This window comes from Typopeltis vanoorti, chromosome 20 (genome assembly GCF_054136105.1).
Source record: "Typopeltis vanoorti isolate ZY-2024b chromosome 20, IOZ_Tvanoo_1.0, whole genome shotgun sequence".
Lineage (NCBI taxonomy): Eukaryota > Metazoa > Arthropoda > Arachnida > Uropygi > Thelyphonidae > Typopeltis > Typopeltis vanoorti.
Window position 1 is genome coordinate 38,595,148 of NC_143568.1, and position 19,132 is coordinate 38,614,279.

General features: G+C 36.5%; 1 long non-coding RNA gene across 3 annotated transcripts in view; it reads left to right on the top strand.

The window, feature by feature from the left end:
- Window positions 1-19,132, top strand: part of LOC150095383 (uncharacterized) — a 91,539-nt gene that overhangs the window by 946 nt on the left and 71,461 nt on the right. For all 3 annotated transcript variants that reach the window (XR_016550062.1, XR_016550061.1, XR_016550060.1), the window contains exon 2: window positions 111-569. This is a non-coding gene — a long non-coding RNA (uncharacterized LOC150095383). The remainder of the gene's footprint in view (window positions 1-110; window positions 570-19,132) is intronic.

The following is a 19,132-nucleotide window of genomic DNA, read 5'->3' on the forward strand; positions in this document are numbered from 1 at the left end:
TTATTTAATAATTTTCACGATAATTACAGATACTTCAATAAGCTATTTGTTTATTTAGATTCTAATCACGATATATTTGGATATCTAATATCTGTTTTATCTAATTGCAGGTAATAACGTTTTGGGAAAAGGCGCTACAATCGTATACGTATGGTGTATTTTACAAAGACGATTCAGTAGAAAGAATATGTATAATAGAGAGAATGAGAAAATAAAGATTTTTTAATTATTTAAAATTTCAATAATTATTGAAAATTGGTTCTATTATAAAATTTATATTGGTAGGAATACTCTGCTGTTTTCTTGAGAACAATATATCAAAATCGGGTCGTTGACGTATGATGAGGAAACCACAGCTATCAACGCGTCCGGTTATCTTTGTAGGTTGCGACATTTTGAGTTTGTCTGCAGACAGCCATAACTGTGAAGACGAGTAATTACATAACATATGTTTTCTCGCTGCTGCTATGGAATTTAACAACATAATAAATATATAGAAAAATATAAAAATGACAAAGAATTACATAGGATAGCACTAGAGAAACGAGTAGAACTTGCTGCATTTACAGGTATGCTAAGATTGAATTTGCTTAAAATATGACTTATCAAGAGAAAAAAAAAAAAACATTTACAGAAAAGATATTGCAGAATCTTCCAGAATAGCGAATAAATGTTCCATTTCTGAGTAGCAATATCAGTACTAAAATTGTTAATGTTATTGTTATGCAGCAAACTTCATAATGTTCAGTCTAAAAATATGCATGAAAAAGTGTTCAAATATAGCTTGAATAAGGAATAAAAATGTTGCCATGTTCAGAATTTTTCAGTGATGAAGCAGTGCCTGTTACATATGTCAGATGATCATATGTGAAAAATGTTTCCCCTCAACATGAAGCCATGCTTTCACGAGTAGAACTTGCTGCATTTACAAGTATGCTAAGATTGAATTTGCTTAAAATATGACTTATCAAGAGAAGAAAAAAAAAGTAAACATTAGGAATTTTGCTGCATAACAATAACTAACTAAAATTGTTAGTTATTGTTATGCAGTAAAATTCCTAATGTTTACTCTAAAAATATGCATGAAAAAGTGTTCAAATATAGCTTGAATAAGGAATAAAAATGTTGCCATGTTCAGAATTTTTCAATGATGAAGCAGTGCATATTACATATGTCAGATGATCATATGTGAAAAATGTTTCCCCTCAAAATGAAGCCATGCTTTCAAGGAATATAAATCTGTAGGTCTGTAGATGTACATATGCACATTTCATATTAGTGGAAGAGTGCAAATGCTTGCTGACTGGCTGGCATAAGCTATGGTGGTAGCTGCTCCCAGATTCCCCACCTTCTAAACAAACAACAAAAAAATAAAAATAATAATAATACTTGTCAAGTTTAAAACTTTTGAAGTTGAGTGTGTTTCTACAAATCTAATGAATCCATTCATTTATTTGAAGCTTTTTTTGAGCTCATAAAATGGCTGTAGAAATTAATCATTTATTAATAATAAATTTTTTTTTTTTACATTACACTTTTCTCTAGGCTATTATGAATCATTTATAATAGTAATAATTTGTATTCTCAAATTTTTGTGGAGTACTAGGACTTGTAGTGAAAGGTCCATCATAGCATTACACTTGCCATGAGAAAAATCTTGCACGATCACACTTACTCATGTTTTGGAAACCCAGTCCATCTCTTCATCTTGCCTCTCCAGGGAATGAAAATCTTTTGTTTTGTATGATACTCTTGCCAGCTTTTATATATATATATATATATATATATATATATATATATATATATCCCTCTTCCTGTTCAAAGTTCCTCATTCCATTACCTTGAACCCTCAGAAATTAGATTAACAACTCTTTGCAGAGGAATCCATTTGGGAACTCATTCAAAATTAGAATAAGGAACAATAATGTACATTTCATTGCTACCTTTCTGATTAGTACAATAATCTGCTGCATTATTCATGCCACTTTTGCTGTGTATTCTTCCACATAATGAGTTTAGACCAGCATTAAGTATTTTTAATGGAAATAATGCATAGCACTGAAGAATGAAAATAAACATTACTTTGTTAAGGGGGATAAAAATCCCTTATTGTTTTACAGCCAGTAAGCGAAACTAAGTTCGAAATCTGAACGTTTCATGCCGACGAACTGTCGGCGGATCCAAGCGTAAGTGACCACTTGGTAGTGCCACACCAAGGCAACTCGTTGCAAAGGTGGAGCAAGATCCCTCACTATTCTTGATATTTTCTCATAATGTAAAAACACACAGCTCCTAAGAGATGTAGTACTGTTTTACATTATGAGGAGAGGTCACTACCCAGACAGGTTTCAACCTTTTTTGAGGTCTCATCAGTGAGTAGCTAGACCTAGAATATCAGAGTTTAAGTGAAAAGAACTTGCGTACTTTTGCTATGCAATTGCCAGAAAGGTGTGTCACTATACATTATGAGAAAACATCAATAATAGTGAGGGATCTTGCTCCACCTTTGCAACGAGTTGCCTTGATGTGGCACTACCAAGTGGTCACTTATGCTTGGATCTGCCGACAGTTCGTCGGCATGAAACGTTCAGATCGTAGTTTTCGATCTTAGTTTCGCTTACTGGCTGTAAAACAATAAGGAATTTTTATCCCCATTAACTTATCAACCTCGCCAGGAAAAAAATAGCCGTTTGGCTTTCAAACATTACTTTGATTTCACTATTTTATGACCATCACAAGGACATCATCAGTGATATAGTGTAAGGCTAACATGCACACAAGCAACACAATGGAAGTGAAACTGTTCATGCTTATGGTGTAGTCCTCAAAACAACCTTTGTTGTTGGACTGGATCCTTAAAATTAGTTTCCCAAACTGAGCTTTACACATATTTATTTAGATTAGGGTAGTTTTTAAGACCAGTTGCAAATTCTGGAAAACATCTTAGGTTTCATCTTACTGAGATGTGTATGGTAGTTCCTCTCCTCCCTGTTTAATTCCTTGAGTTGTGTCTAGGACATCGTCTGCCAGATCTCAGTCTATAGCTGTGCAGCAGATGTTTTATTTTATTTTAGTCCTAAGTGGATATTTTTTTCATCTATAATAGACAAGTTTGCAGGTCCAATAAATTCAGTAGACTCTAACCTAAGAGAAAATGATAAGCCTAAAGATTTCTGTGTGGTTTGAAAGCTGTGAGATTATATTTGCTATTTTTTTTGAGAACATGATTTTCATTTTAGTTGACCTTCTAACATTGGCTATCTTCAATGCTAATGCAAAAGTCAGCATATAAAGATTGCAGTGATATGTTTGTTGCAAGGCAGGAAGATACCTTGGAATTGCGAAGTGTTTTTTTTTTTTTTTTATTTTAAGAATTTGTTTCAGGAAAACTATGCAAACAGCAGAGGTTTTAGATCTGACCTTCTTATACCAGTTACATGAAACATTCTGGAGAGCACGTCCTAAGCACCTTGACCTCTCATCCTTCTAGATAGTTCTATGTAAGTAAAGTTTTTGCAGTTTGAAACTCTTTATCAACAGAATTACAAGTCTTCATACAAAACACCATGGAGATAGAAATCAACAGTATTTTCTTATTTAGTTTTAATTATATATATATGACACTTCCAAGGAGCCCAATGCCCTCCACTAGTATTTTAACTCCACACGAGAGGCATCAAGACCAATAAAAGAACATTGCCTTTTTGGGAATTGCATATGCTGGTGAAAACGATGGTGGTCAGTTCTGTATAGTAGCAGTATCCATGACCTACAGAAAAGATGACGAAGAAACAGAGCATCTATGGGAAACTGATTGGATGGAGTTGATGACAGAAGGGTCATCTATTAAGTGAATAGCTCTCTTTTGGATACAGTCAAGCATTCTGAAGGAATATTTTGTGTGTGCTATTAGCAGTTGAGAAAAAGGAAAAGTAAAAAGAGGAAGAGTATGAAGCTTTTTTAGAGGCTAAGAAACCTATGGGGGGGGGTGCTTAAGGGTCACAGCTGTATAACTGAGAGGAGACCTCCACATAGCCTTTAAAGGAATGCGGAGAACCGACCAGAGCTTCTGACTTAATGTCCAATCCTCACCTTCTCGTGGTGCACCCTGTTGGGTATCTACTTGGATACTGAACAAACGAGGATGGGCTGGCAATTTGGGATTTAGCCGACCAAATTGTATTCTTATTGGTTAAACCAAAATAAAAAATGACGGTACCACATGACAAAATTTCATGCCGGTTGGGGCGTTGTCCGGTTAAATAAGGCCCCCGTTGTTTTTGCCAGGGAACCAGGGCGAACAGCGAAAAGTCAGCTACTGGAACAAATCTGAAAACAAACCCCAACTCAACATCACCAGAGTTAAAGATCGGTACTATCAACGTAAGAAGCCTGAATGGCAAAGAAATGGAGCTAGCTGAGGAATTAGATAAGTACCAGATTGACATAATAGGGGTGACTGAAACAAAAAAGACCAAAATTGGTGAGATCTTTCTGAGCAATAAATACAAAATGTTATATTCAGGCAATGACAATCAAGGAAAAGAAGGAGTAGCCATAGTATTCAACACAAAATACGAGGCTAATCTTCTTGAATGGCAGTCAGTCTCAAGTAGAGTAATGTGGGCAAATATCAGAATGGGGAACTGGACAATGAGACTTATTTGTGCCTATGGTCCCACAGAAGGTTCTACTAAGGTAGAAGTAGAGGAATTTTTTGACGCTTTAGAAAAAGAAACTGACACAATGAAAAAGGAAAAGTTGGTCCTTGTTGGGGATCTAAATAGCAGAGTAGGAAATGATTGTGAGACATACAAAAATATTTTTGGGAAAATTTGGAGAAAAGAGCAAAGCTAATAATAATGGCAAATATCTGTTGGATTTCTGCTCAGGACATGGACTGGTTATTACCAACACCATGTTCCAAAATAAAAATGTGCACAAATTCACATGGAGAGAAGAGGCAAGGAATAAGAAAAGTCTCATTGACTATGTTATTGTTGATAGTGATGTTTTCTCCCTGGTGCAGGACACCAGAGTGTACACAGGATTTGAAATTGGAAGTGATCACTATTTAGTCTTGAGCAGGATAAAATTGAATTTCATATTGAAAAGAATAACATGTAAGAAAGTTTTAAAGCGAATAAAAGTTGAGCAGCTCTCAGATGTGAACTGTAGACTAAAATACAGAAAGATTATTGAAAAGAAAATGAAAGAGTTTGAGAACAGGAATCAAACCTTGGAGATTCAGTGGCAAACTCTGAAGAAAACATTGATTGATTCTGCCAGAGAGGCATGTGGTGAGGTTGTGTGCAAGGATAAAAAAATCAGAACTCCCTGGTGGACACAGGAAGTTAAAGAGGCAGTGAAGGAAAAGAAGAAAGCATATCAAACGTTCCTGGCAAATAATCAGCTTTTACTCTTACAGAATACAGAGACAAATGTAAGAAAGCTAAACAGTGTGTAAAACTAGCTAAACAAAAGTCATGGGAGGACTTTGGCAAGAATATAGAAAATAAATATCAAGAAGGTGGCAAAATATTCTGGAGGTTGTTGAAGAAGCTTAGGAATGGAGGAAAGAGTGCTGTAAAAGGAATTAGAGATGATAAAGGTGAAATGAAAACAGGAGAAAAAGATATCCTTGAAGTATGGAGTAATTACTTTGAAAAACTGCTAAATGAAACAAGCAGTGATGACAGCACAGTGATAAAAAACACTTACCAGGCATGCAGTCAGGAATACATATCCATACTTGAAGTAGAAAAAGCCATCAAAGGCTTGAAATGTGGAAAAGCAGCAGGAGTAGATGATATTCGACCATAAATGCTGAAGTATGGTGGTATAAAAGTCTTACAGTGGCTGCACTGCATAGTTCAGAAAGCCTGGACTGAGGGACGAATTCCCGATGATTGGATTAGAGCTCTCCTAGTACCCATATATAAAAAGGGAAATATGACTGAATGTGAGAATTACAGAGGTATTTTCCTACTGAGTGTTCCTGGCCAGATCTATGCAAGTATACTTGAGAAACGGTTGAGAAGAATTGTGGAAGAAAAGCTTGGTGAAGAACAAGCTGGATTCAGGCCAAATGAGGCTGTCAGGATCAGATCTTCACTTTACGACAAATAGTCGAGAAAGCATGGGAATATAACAAAGATCTGTATTTAAGTTTTGTCGATTTGGAAAAGGCATATGACAAGGTGCTAAGAGAGAAGCTATTCAATACGCTGCAGTTATATGGTGTCAATGGGGCATTATATCAAGCAATACTTAGTCTTTATTTGAGTTGCAAGTCAGCAGTTAGAATTGAAGGAAGTACAGGAAGATGGTTTAATGTTAAATCTGGTGTGAGACAAGGATGCACATTATCCCCTCTGTTATTCATTATCTATATGGATCACATTATGAAGGAAAGTGGTATTAAACCTGATATCAAAATTGGAGATGTTAATGTCAGCTCTTTGCTTTATGCGGATGATTTTATACTTCTAAATAAATCCGCTACAAGTCTGCAAGATTCTCTGACTAAATTGAATAGCTGTCGTAATAGATATGGTATGAAGGTCAGCAATAAAAAGACAAAGACAATGAAGATAGGCAGAATCACTGAAAATGTCAACTGTGTTGTGAATGGAGAACCTGTGGAACAAGTAAAACATTTCAGCTACTTAGGCACGATTTTTACTGAAGATGGTAAATTAAATATAGAAATAGACAACAGAATCAGCAAAGCTGGTATGGTGGGAAGTCAATTGAATAAATTCATATGGAATAAGAGAGAAATTAGTCGGAACACTAAATTAGCTGTATACAAGACAGTGTTCAAACCAGTTTTAACTTATGGATCTGAGAGCTGGGTCAGAAGTAAAACACTTGACCAAAGACTAGAGACCGCAGATATGAGAGTCCTGAGAAAGATTAGAGGCATGAACAGATGGCAATATCATATTAAAAAGGAGGATATTAGGAAAGAACTTGACATTGTCAGCATCCAGGAATGCGTTATCATAGCTAATCTCAGGTGGTATGGTCACTTAAATAGAATGGGAGAGGAAAGATTAGCAAAACAGGTGTTCTCTGCCAGGTTGGCAGGAAAACGACCCAGAGGAAGACCAAGATATAGGTGGATTGATACGGTACAAAGTGCCTTAGATGATAGAAATATAAGATCTGGTAATGTTGGAGTCTTGACAAGTAACACACTGATTTGGAGGAAAATTGTAGATAGGAAGTTAGTAATGGTGTAAATTTTTCATGTGGTACTATCATATCCTGTACACCCCTTGAGGGTACATGGCAGGAATTTGATGATGATGATGAGAAACTTAAGGACATGACATGTTTATACCAGGATAGGCTAGATGTGAAACTCAATCCAAGATGGGAGAACTAGTCTTGATTGGTGAAAAAATGCTATCAAAAATTGAGGAAGACATGCTCTACATTTCAGGAAATAGGATTTTATTTTGTTAGCATTAAATTTTTATAAATTGTCTTCACCATACTTGAGAATGTTTAGAAGATCAGTATAAGGCATTGGCAATAGATCTTTGAGCATGAATCATCTGAGCACTCCATTCCTCTTTATCATTTATAAGATCTTGTAAATGATAAAGAGAAATGGAGTGTACTGTTCTCAGCGAAGCTATGGATGAAGTTGGGTTTTACAGAACATCATTAAGGTATAAGAGGAATACTGTGGAAGAGGGTATATGTAAGAACATTGAGGTACTGTGACAATAATGAAAAAACAAAACAAAAAAAACAGACAATAGAGAACCATCCATGGTGCAATAAATGACCAGGGAGGAAGCTGGGAACCCAATTCTAAAAGGTAGCAGAAAGACTATAGGATGGTAGCTTGGTGAGCAGATTGTGATGATATATTCTGTGAAATGTTGCGTGACTACATGAGTTTCTCCATATCTGTCCATTGCCTGTATCCAATGATGGATGAGGGTTATCTGCTATAGAATGAGAATGAAGGAATCCATGTTAGTCATCATTAATTAACAGATGGATCTCCAGGTAGTGAAAAACTGGCTGTTGATAACTTTCTCCATCCCTTGGGAGAGTATTGAGATGAGAGCAATGGGACAACAGTTTGATAGCTGACTTTTACCTTCTGTTTAGGAACAGGCTATATACGTTTGCTTCTATTGCTGTTGAGCAGATGCCATGTGAGTGCAACTGCTTGCAAAGGCTGGATGGGTATTTGTTCAGGAGTACATGCTGTTAGTACAACAGGAGAGATACTGTATGGGCTTAGGGACTTAATAATATCAAGTCTATTAAGTATTTTTCTGATGTTCTGCTGAGCAAGACCAGAGGAGGCATGGTAGGTGGTTTGACTACTTATTTTTAGACATCCAGATTAGAGTTTTCAGCACACAGAAAGTAGATCACCACAAGAACATATATTGATGATACATCTTTCCATCATCCTTCTCAAAAGTTTTGGTATTATCAAAACTTGGGATCATCAAGTTCATGATGTACTGTACAGAAGTGCTTTTAAAGAAATATCTTCAGCACATTAAAATCTCTTCAATAGCTATAACTCTTAACTTATAGAGATGATGTTGGAAGTTTTTCCAGTTGGTTATACTATAAATTAAAGATACCAAGAAATTATATACTTGATTTAATCCTTTATCTAAGTGTAAGCAAACAAGTTTGTGCCTGAACTATCTAGGGCAACTCTTATAAAAAAAAAAGCTAATGTTAGGAGGTGACAAAATGTAACCTCCTTCTAACATTCACACCATTGATGTAATGTTTATTTATGTATGTTATTTTAACATTAGCAATGACGATAGGCAAGAAACTTTTTCCAAAATTCTTGTTTGAATGATTAAATTTTAAATAAGTATTTCATTTCAGTAAGTTTTGTATATTTTTGTCCTAAATTTATATTAATTAACAAAAATAGACATATTAAACATATGATTTAGCCACTCTCATGGAGACTGATGTAGGAATCCCACATAGCACTTATCATACCTGTCCTTCAACTTATTCAGTGACACCCGTACCCTCTGCCGGCACATTCTATTTATTTGCTACTTTCCCAGCAAAAAAAAAATTTTTTCTTCACACCATAGTTTAGTAACTTTGATCATATCCCCTTTTTTTCCACCTGTCTATCAAACTTGGTTCATCTTTGGAACTCTGAACCTTTCCTCCATCCTCATGACATTACACAGACCTGATAGCATCATGGTTACCCTCTTCTGAATCCTTTCCACTTCCTCATTCTCAAAATCAGAGGTAATCAAATCTCAGTGCAGGTTAAAATCTGTTTGTATTATGGCCTTATACAGAGGGATGTTAATTTCCTTATATTTATTCCTTGTTTCTTGACAACTGCAATGATTCCTTCATGTTAGTTTGTCAAACTTCGGCAGTATATTCTCTAAACTCCTCTTAACTTATCTTTTATCCTCATTTTCTTATTGTGCACTCCTATTAGTGTAATTCACTTTTAATCTCTTCAGTTAAAAATGCATAATTTTACATTTGAGAAACATTGAATTGGTAACCATTATCCTTTACCCATGTTTGTATCATATTTATATCATCAGCAAACAATTAATGTTCTCCTTTAAATCATGCTAGTACATTAATGCACAAATTATATCCATAGAACTGAATAGTCATAAAAAAAATTTTTTTTTTATAAACTGTACAGTGGCAATCACTTTACTTTTTTTGGTATTACTTATTCTCTTCACTCCCTACGGAGCATAGGGCCTCAATCAATGCTTTCCATCAGACTCTGTTTGCTGCCTCTCTCTCTCTCTCTCTCTTAAGTTCACTCCAGAATCTCCCATCAGCTTCATCTCCATCTCTGTCTGTCTCCTTCAGGTCATTTTGGGGCGACCTTTTTCCCTGAGGGTTCCATTCCATGGCTGTCCTAGAATTTCTGATAGTGTATCCAATCCATTTCCTCTTTTTTTATTTCTATTGCAATACTGGTTTGGCTTGTTCTTTCCCATAATGCCATATTTGAAATTTTATTTGACCAGTATATTCCTAATTTTTTTCTTAGACATTTATAGTTTATTTTCCTTAGTTAATTTCCAGGTTTCTGATCCATATAGTAGAATAGTTTTAATATTAGTGTTGAAAAGCCTTATTTTAATTTTTAAGTTTAATTTACTTCTCCATATTGGCATTGTCATTCCATGATTTTAATTTGGATTTCAGTCGGTTTGTTAAGTGTGAGGTCTGTTATATGTATTCCTTCGACTACATAAATGATTTGTGGATGTTTAGTGCGGATGGAAGAAGGGTGTGTGCGAAATGTGACCTGAACGAGGAATTGATGAATGCGAATATGAAGTTGATGACAGAAAGTGCTAGTACCGATAGTGTCGCGAGTGCACGTTTGAAAGAGACGGATGGCGGGAAAGACAGGCGAAAGAATGTTAAAAAATCAGGAAAAAAGAAAAAGAGCGATTTGACAACCGTAACGGATGTTAAAAGGGACGAAAGTAGGGCGGAAAGAAACGAAATTGAGAGAACGAATGAAAGTAGAAATGGCGTGGTGCAGAAATCGCAAGTAAAAAAAATCGAAAGAATGAATGATAGCGAAAAAAGAATGACTGATGGCGAAAGTTGGACGCATGTTGGAACGAAAGTACTGAACCAAAGAAAGATGAATGACAGTAAAAGTGAGAAGAATGATAGCGAAAGTTGGACGCATGTAGTCCGAAAGTACGGAAATAAAGAAAGATATGTGAGAGTGAGAAGAATGATAGTGAAAGTTGGACGTATGTTGGACCGAAAGTACGGAAACAAAGAAGGATGAATGAGAGGGAAAGTGAGAAGAGGGGGTCGAGAGTTAGAAAGTTAGAAAGATTTAATGATAGAGTGAATGTGTCGCGAGGTTCAGAAGGTGAATTGGATTGGATGAAGCAAGAAATGAAATGGATGCGGAATGAAATTGAGAGAATTCAGGTCAAAACTATTAAAATAAATCATGATGGCATGAAAGAGATAACAAAAGATGAGCGAGTGGCGTTGTATGGCGACTCCATTATTAAAGGTGTGCTAGAGGATAAAATGCACAAGGTATGTTTTCCAGGCGGTAAAATGAGTAGAGTGATTGAGGCATTGAATATGAGGCGGGAACGAGCAAAAGAGTTAATTGTATTAATTGGTACGAATGATTTGAGAGAGAACAAAGAGCATGTCAAAATGAATGTCAGGAGACTGCTTGGAAAGATAAAGGAGAATAGTGTGACAGGAAGGGTGGTCAGTGTGTTGCCTAGGTATGATTGTGGTGAAATGAGGCGGAGAGTAAGGATTATGAATGATATTCTGGCTGAAATGTGTGAGGAGATGGGAGTAGAGTTTGTTAATGTGTGGAATGAGTTTGAGGGACGAAGTGAGCTGTATGGGAGCGATGGACTGCATTTGAGTGGTTATGGTGTGAGTCGCTTGGAGAGACTGCTTCTGGAAGGTAGAGAAGTGAATAGAGAGAATGAATCAGATCGAGAGGGGAGTGATGTGGAAGAGCAGGAGAGTAAGACAGGAAAGATTGAAGGAGTGGAAATGAATGTGGAAGTGAGTGGTATGAGTATAGAAAATGAGAGAATGGGTGTGCAAGAGGAGCAGGGAAACGGCGAGGCTCAGGGTGGACAGGGATACACAGCGTGAGAAAGGTGGATGCTCCAAGAGGAGGTGAGAGAATGTGTAGGCAGGAAAGTAATGGGATGATCAGGGATCAAAAGGAAACAGATGGAATTGCAAAGGGTTCTAAAATGAAGAAGCAGAAAGGGAAATGGCCCCAGTCCAGCATGGAGAGATCACATCGAGTGAGTGGTATCAGTGGAACTAGCTGTAGATCCAGAAATGAGTTGTTGTGTTTGTATACCAATGCTAGAAGTATAAGAAACAAGGCGGATGAAATGGTTGCACTAATTGCGTCTGTGCACCCAGAGATTGTCGGAATAAGTGAGACATGGTTAGATGAGGATGACATCCTGACAGGAATAGAGATGGAAAGGTATGATGTGTTTCGTGAGGATAGAAGGGGTAAAAAGGGAGGGGGAGTGCTATTGATGATAGAGAAAGAGTTATGTCCATACAAGGTAGAGATGCAAGAGGGAAATGGGGCCAGTGGTTTTGAGGCAGTATGGTGTGAGATAGAGGTGAATAGAATCAAATACTTGGTGGGATGTTGTTATAGACCTGGTAATGTGGATGGTGGTGATAGTGAAATGTATAGTCAAATAAGCCAAGCAAATAAGAAAAGGGTGATCATTATGGGTGATTTTAATTATGGCAATATAGACTGGAATGAAGAGATAGCAACTGGAAGTAAAGAAAATGAGTTTCTTGAGTTTTTGAGGGATAACTACCTCAGACAGTATGTAACAGAGGGCACAAGAGGATTAAGGGTCTTGGATTTGGTCATCTCATCGGAGGATGTAATTATCAATGAGGTATCAAATCATCCACCAATTGGTGAAAGTGACCATGAGGTGATTACTTGGGTGGTTGCCAGCAGTGCAAGGACCCCAGTGAAAAAAGGGTATATGTGGAACTACAAGGGGGGGTGATTATGAAGAGCTCAGGAGACAGCTTGCAGGTGTAGCATGGAATGAGGAGTTAGCTGGAAAAGAGATCAATGCAGCTTGGAGGATTTTCAAAAAATATTTAGTGGATGCAGTGTCTAAATGTATACCACGGGTGAGAAGGTTAAATAAGTTAGGTGTGAGATGGATGAATAAAGAGATTAAGCATGCAATACAGAGAAAAAGGGCATTGTGGAGGCAGCTTAAGAGAAGTGGAAGTAACCAATTTCATGAGTTCTACAAAGACCAGGCAAGGAGAGTGACTTGGTTGGTGAGAGTAGCTAAAGAGAGGTATGAACAGCAGTTAGCTAATGAAGCTAAAAAGAATCCTAGGGAGTTCTTTCGATATGTAGCCAGCAAAAGAAAGAATGATTATGGAAGGATGGCATTGATTGAAGGAAATGGTATAAAGACAGCTGTTGCAGAATGTGTGGTGGAGATACTTAATGAACAGTTCATAAAGATCTTTCAATCTTGTGAATGTGACTTCATGGAGAGATTAAGAGCAGTTGATGATGGGGAGGAGAGACTGACTGTAAGTGAGGAAGAGGTGTTTGGGGAGTTGAGTAAACTAGATGTAAATAAGGCTGTGGGACTTGATAATATATCACCGCGTATTCTGAAGGAATGTGCCAGAGAGTTGACACCTGCCTTGACATATTTTTTTAATACGAGTCTTGCACTTGGTCAAATCCCTGAAGAGTGGAAGGAGGGCAAGATTGTGCCACTTCATAAAGGAGGTGATCGAACTCAAGCATCAAACTATAGGCCTATCTGTGTGTCAGGTGTTGTGGTTAAGTTGTTGGAGAAGCTTGTGAGAACCAGGATCCAGAGTTGGGTTGACAACAATGGTATAATCTTTGATGGACAGCATGGATTTGCTAAAGGGAGGTCGTGTTTTAGTAATCTACTTACTTATTACAATAAAGTGACTGCTTCCTTGGACAGAGGAGAAGGATACACAGTAATATATTTGGATTTTGCAAAAGCTTTTGATCGAGTACCTCATGATAAGTTGACAGTCAAACTAGAGCAGATGGGGTTGGATATTAGATTAGTGCATTGGATTGGAGACTGGCTATCTGATAGGTATCAACAAGTTGTGTATGGGGGTGCAATATCCAGGAAAAGGAAAGTCACTAGTGGAGTGCCTCAGGGATCTGTTTTAGGGCCATTACTATTTAACTTGTATATTAATGATATTGGCAAAGATTTGGATGGAGATATTCAGTTGTTTGCAGATGATGCAAAGTTGGGACGAACCATAAAGAGTAGTAAAGATGTTGTGGTCTTGCAAGAAGACTTGAATAAATTGAGTGATTGGGCAAGCAAATGGGGATGTGAGTTCAATGTTGCAAAATGTAAGGTTTTAAAATTTGGAAAACAAAGATGGGATGCAGAATTTATGCTTGGTAAGAATATATTGTTGGAAGTAGAGGAAATAAGAGATCTGGGAGTGATAGTGGATAAGGATCTAAAATTTAGGGGACACATCGCCAAAATTGTGAAGACAACACAAAGACTTCTGGGAATGATGAGGAGGACACTGACATGTAGAAGTAGGGAGATTCTTGTTCCATTGTATAAGGCTTTGATTAGGCCACACATGGACTATTGTGCCCAGATTTGGTCACCTGGTTTTCAGAAGGATGAAGAGATGTTGGAAAGGGTCCAAAGGCGACTGACTAAGGTAGTTTCTGACCTCTGGAATGTTGAGTATGAGGAAAGATTGAAAAGATGTAATTTGCAGAGTCTAGTGGAGAGAAGGAAGAGGGGAGATATGATAGAGACCTACAAGTTGGTAAGGGGTTGTTATAGGATCAATGGTGGAGAAGTTCTACAGAGAATAGTGGGAGATCAGGGGAGAACCAGAGGTCATGCCTGGAAACTGTATAAAGAGGGTGTGAGTAGGGGAGTGAGAGGCAGGTTTTTTTCGTGCAGAGTTGTGAATGATTGGAATGCCTTGCCTGAGAGTGTGGTGTCTGCAAGGAGTTTGAATGTGTTTAAGACCCGGTATGATGGGATGTGTGTGAGATAAAAGGACCTCCTAGATGAGTCTTTGACTCCATGAGGTCTTGTTTAATAATAATAATATGTTTTTCATTGTATTGAAGATACTTTGAGCTTTTTGTATTCTGTTTTTTTATGTCTTCTTCTGTTCCTCCTGTGGTACTTACCATGGATCCCAGGTAGACAAAAGTGTCTAGCTGTTCCAGTGATTCTTCTATTATTTTAGAAGTTAGCTTTTGTTTAGGGTTTATCTTCATTATTTTTGTCTTTTTCCTGTTAATTTTTAAGCCACATTTTAGAGGCTTCCTGGTTTAAGTTATATATATATATATATATATATATATATTTTTTTTTTTGCATGTGTTGGTGCTTTTGAGCTATCAGATATATGTTGTCAGTAAAATCTAAATCATATAATTTGTTTGTCCACCCCACCCCCATTGCATATTTATATTATCAACTGTTGTGTTTCTCATTACCCAATCTATTACAATCAAAAATATTGTGGGGGAGAGTAGTATGCATCCTTGTCGTACACCACTAGTGGTATTCATTTCTACAGTTAATTTTCTATTAAATAGTATTTTAATTTTGTAGTTGTCAAACATTTTCTTCACCAAACTTATTATTTTTATTGGTATACCATATTGTTTCATCTGACTCCATATCTACGCGGTTAGCCTAGACATTGGGAAGGAGCGTCCTAGGTTCGGTTCCCGTCGATGATGCGAGAAGCATAATGATCTCTCTCATCCATAGCCAAGTTAGCTGGTCTTGGGCATGGACAGCAGGGTCCCCCCCCCCCCCAGTTTATCTGGGGATTTTCATCCTGCAAACAGGCAAACCGGCCCTGTGAACACACAGCCTACAGCCATATGATATAGTACTTAATCCCTCATTAGGAGGGCTCAACCAGTCCTAAGGGGCAGTCGAGGAATGGGGAAACCCCACACGAATAAAAAAAAAAATAAAAATAAATCGGACTCCATATTTTTTTCTCTGTTTATTCTGTCAAAGGCCTTTTCATAATCGATAAAGCCTTAATATAGGCTGTTTTGCCATTCTATTGATTGTTCTGTTATTATTCTTAGGGCTATTATTTGGTCTATACATGATCGATTTGTTCTGAAGACTGATTGTTCTTCCCTCAACCTCTCTTCAATTTTGTATTTCATCCTTTCCAGGATTATTCTTGTAAAGATCTTACTGACCATACTCGCGAGATTCCTCAATTTTTACATTCTGTAATATCACCTTTTTATTGGTACTTTGACCAGTATTCTTATATCCCAATCCTTTGGCCATTTTTCTTTCTCCCATATCTCGTTTATCTGTGGATGTAATAGCTCTGAAAATTTAATGTCTGTTTTAATTAATTCTACTGGAATGTTATCTATCCTTGCTATCTTTCCAATTTTTAGCTTCTTTATTGCCCTTGTTATTTCTCCTAGATATATATCTAGTGTCTCCATTTCAATGTTCTCTGGCAGAATTTTCTTCCTGTGTTATAGATTTATTGCCCAATTTTTTGGTATTATTGGTATTTTTTTGCCCAATTTTTGGTACTAATGTTAGTTTTAAGACTTCCACGTAGCTTATAAGGAATACAAAGAACCAACGAATGAACAAGAAAGGGCTGGCAATTTTTTGATTTGCCAACCAAATTATATTCCATATTGGCTTGAACCAAACAGAGTATAGGCATAATGAAATGTTATACTAGTTATGGCATTACCCTTTTAAACCAAACGGTACCACTATTTTATTCAGGATAAAAGGACAAATAATGAAATCAACTACTGATGCAAACACTCAGCAGATTTTACATAACTGATGTCAGTTTTTTTGAGTGTTTCAGTAACATCAATTATGTCAACATCAATTGATAATTGATGTTACTGAGATGAAAAAAACTAAAACAGGCAAGATAATATATGGGCTTTTTCAATTGAAGGTGAGTTATCTGATCTCATACAGAGGTAGCAGGGATTTTTCTCCTGGAAACTTGTGTTTTTCATCCCGTGTATAGGCAAATTGGCCAAGAGAGTTCACACAATTTACGGACAAAATGTTGTTGTGATGATTATAATAATTATATATGATATAATAATATATTATTATAGGTGGAAAAATATGATGATAATTGTTATATTTGGGGAATAGTGATCAAGGAAAAGAAGTAGATGATACTTATTTGCACTTATGGTACTACATAAGGTTATACTAAGCAAGAGGTAGGGGAATTTTTTAAATCATTACAGAGGGTAGCTGATATAAAGAAAAAAAGGAAAGCTACTTGTCAAAAATATAAATAACAGAATAGAAAATGAATATCAGATACATAGAAATGTTATGGAGAAGAGATCAAAACTAATAATAATGGTAAATACCTTTTTATGAATATCAGATATATAGAAATGTTATGGAGAAGAGATCAAAACTAATAATAATGGTAAATACCTTCTGTTCAAGACATGGACAAGTCATTACTCACACCATGTTCCAACAACAAAGATGTTCACTTTGGTGGATAGATGAAAAAGAGGCATATGGTAGAGGGATGTTTAAAGTTGATGAGGGGATTTTATTGGATTAATACAGTGAACATTATAGAGTTGAAGGTAAGAAAACTAGTCCATCCCCTGAAGTTGTATAGTGAAGAGGGTATAAGAAGGATTGGTGAGGCATGGAGAGACACATTACCAAATTGCATTATGAAGGCTGAGAGCATTAAGTAGTTTAATGTTCAGCATGATAACTTGTTGTTGATTTGAAATAAGGAATGATTACTGTTTAGTTTTGATCAGAATAATCACAAATATCATATTGAAAAGAAAAATATGCATGAAAGTTTTTATAAAAAGAATCAAAGTTGATCAACTTTCAGAAGTGAACTAGACTCATATATACAAGAGTTTGAAAATGAGAATGAAACCTTGTAGACTCAGTTGCAAAATCTTAAGAAAATGTTGATTGATTCAGCAAGGGAGGCATGTAGCAGGATAGTCTGTTATAGGGATAGAGAGATTAGAATCTTGTGGTGGACTCAGAAGTTAGAGGTAATCTTAGGAAAAGTTGAGAAACTTTGGAAAAGTAGAAATTGGATGGAGAACTTCTGGGAAGTACGTGAGCAGGTGATTCAGAGAATATTCCATTCATTTTTTATGTCCTATCCCGGAGTTTGACTACCATGATCTGACTCGTGGTTAACTACAGGCATAATGACATGTGGTAAGGACTCTATCTCTTCCACATATTGTCGTAAGTATTCGTGGGTGTAAATCTGTGTGTGTGTGTGTGTGTGTTTACAGGACTAGTTTGCCTGTTCTGAGGGACGAAAAACCTGCATTTCCAGGTGAAAAAAAAAAAATCCTACCTCCGTATGAGATCAGCTAACTCACCTTTCATCGGAAGAGACCAGATAAAGGTTCCTCACGTCACTGAGGGGAACAAGCCCAGGTCTTTCCAACCAAAGGGCTTTGTTTATACAGACTGAGCTATGGAGGCTCTGCTAATAATATCAAGTCCCTTTTGTAATATCTTTATTTTAAATATGATTCTGCCATCAGTTTGCTACCCAAATTTTCTTAAAACACTCATATCTGTGATCTCTACTCTTTGATCAAATGCTTTATTTCTAACCCAACTCTCAGATCCTATAAATATTAGGGATAATGCCACTTTCTTTCATAATGTGATCCATATAGATGATGATTAAGAGTGGAGGTAATGACATCCTTTCCTTACCCCTGAGTGTACATCAAATCATCTTCCTGTATTTCCTTCGATTCTAACTGCTGACTGACAACTTAAATATAGACTATGTATTGTTCTGTATAATGTTTCATTCACCCCATATAATTGTAGTATCTCGAAATATCTGGGCACCTTGTTGTATACCTTTTCCAGATTTACAAAACTTAAGTGAAATTATTTAACTTGTCTTAAAGTGAAAATCTGATCTTGACAACCTCTATTTGGCCTGAACCCAGCTTGTTCTTCAAGTTTCTCTTCCATAATCTTTTTCAACCTATTTTCAAGTATGCTTGCATAAATCTTACCTGGAACACTTAGTAACAGCAATCCCTCTGTAATTCTCATATTTAGCTTTATTCCCTTTTTTATAGATGGGTACTATGAGAACTCTATTGCAATCATTGGGAATTCAACTTTCTGACCAGACCCTCTCATTATGCAGTGTAGTCACTGCAGAACTTTTATTCCTCCATACATAAGCGTTTCTGGTTGAATATCATTTACTCCACCTGCCTTTCCACATTTCAAGTTTTGGACAGCTTTTTCTACTTCAAGTATTGATATGTACTCCTCTTTGCATTCTTTCTTCTTGAAATTGGGAAATCTGTTATGGTTCTGTCACTGCTTGATTCTTTACAGTCTTTCAAAGTAATTACTCCAAACTTCTAGGATATCCTTATAGTCAGTTTGCATGTCACCTTCATCATCTTTCATTCCTTTTACAGTACTTTTGTCTCCATTTCTAAGCATCTTCAATAGCCTTCAGAACATTTTGCCACCTT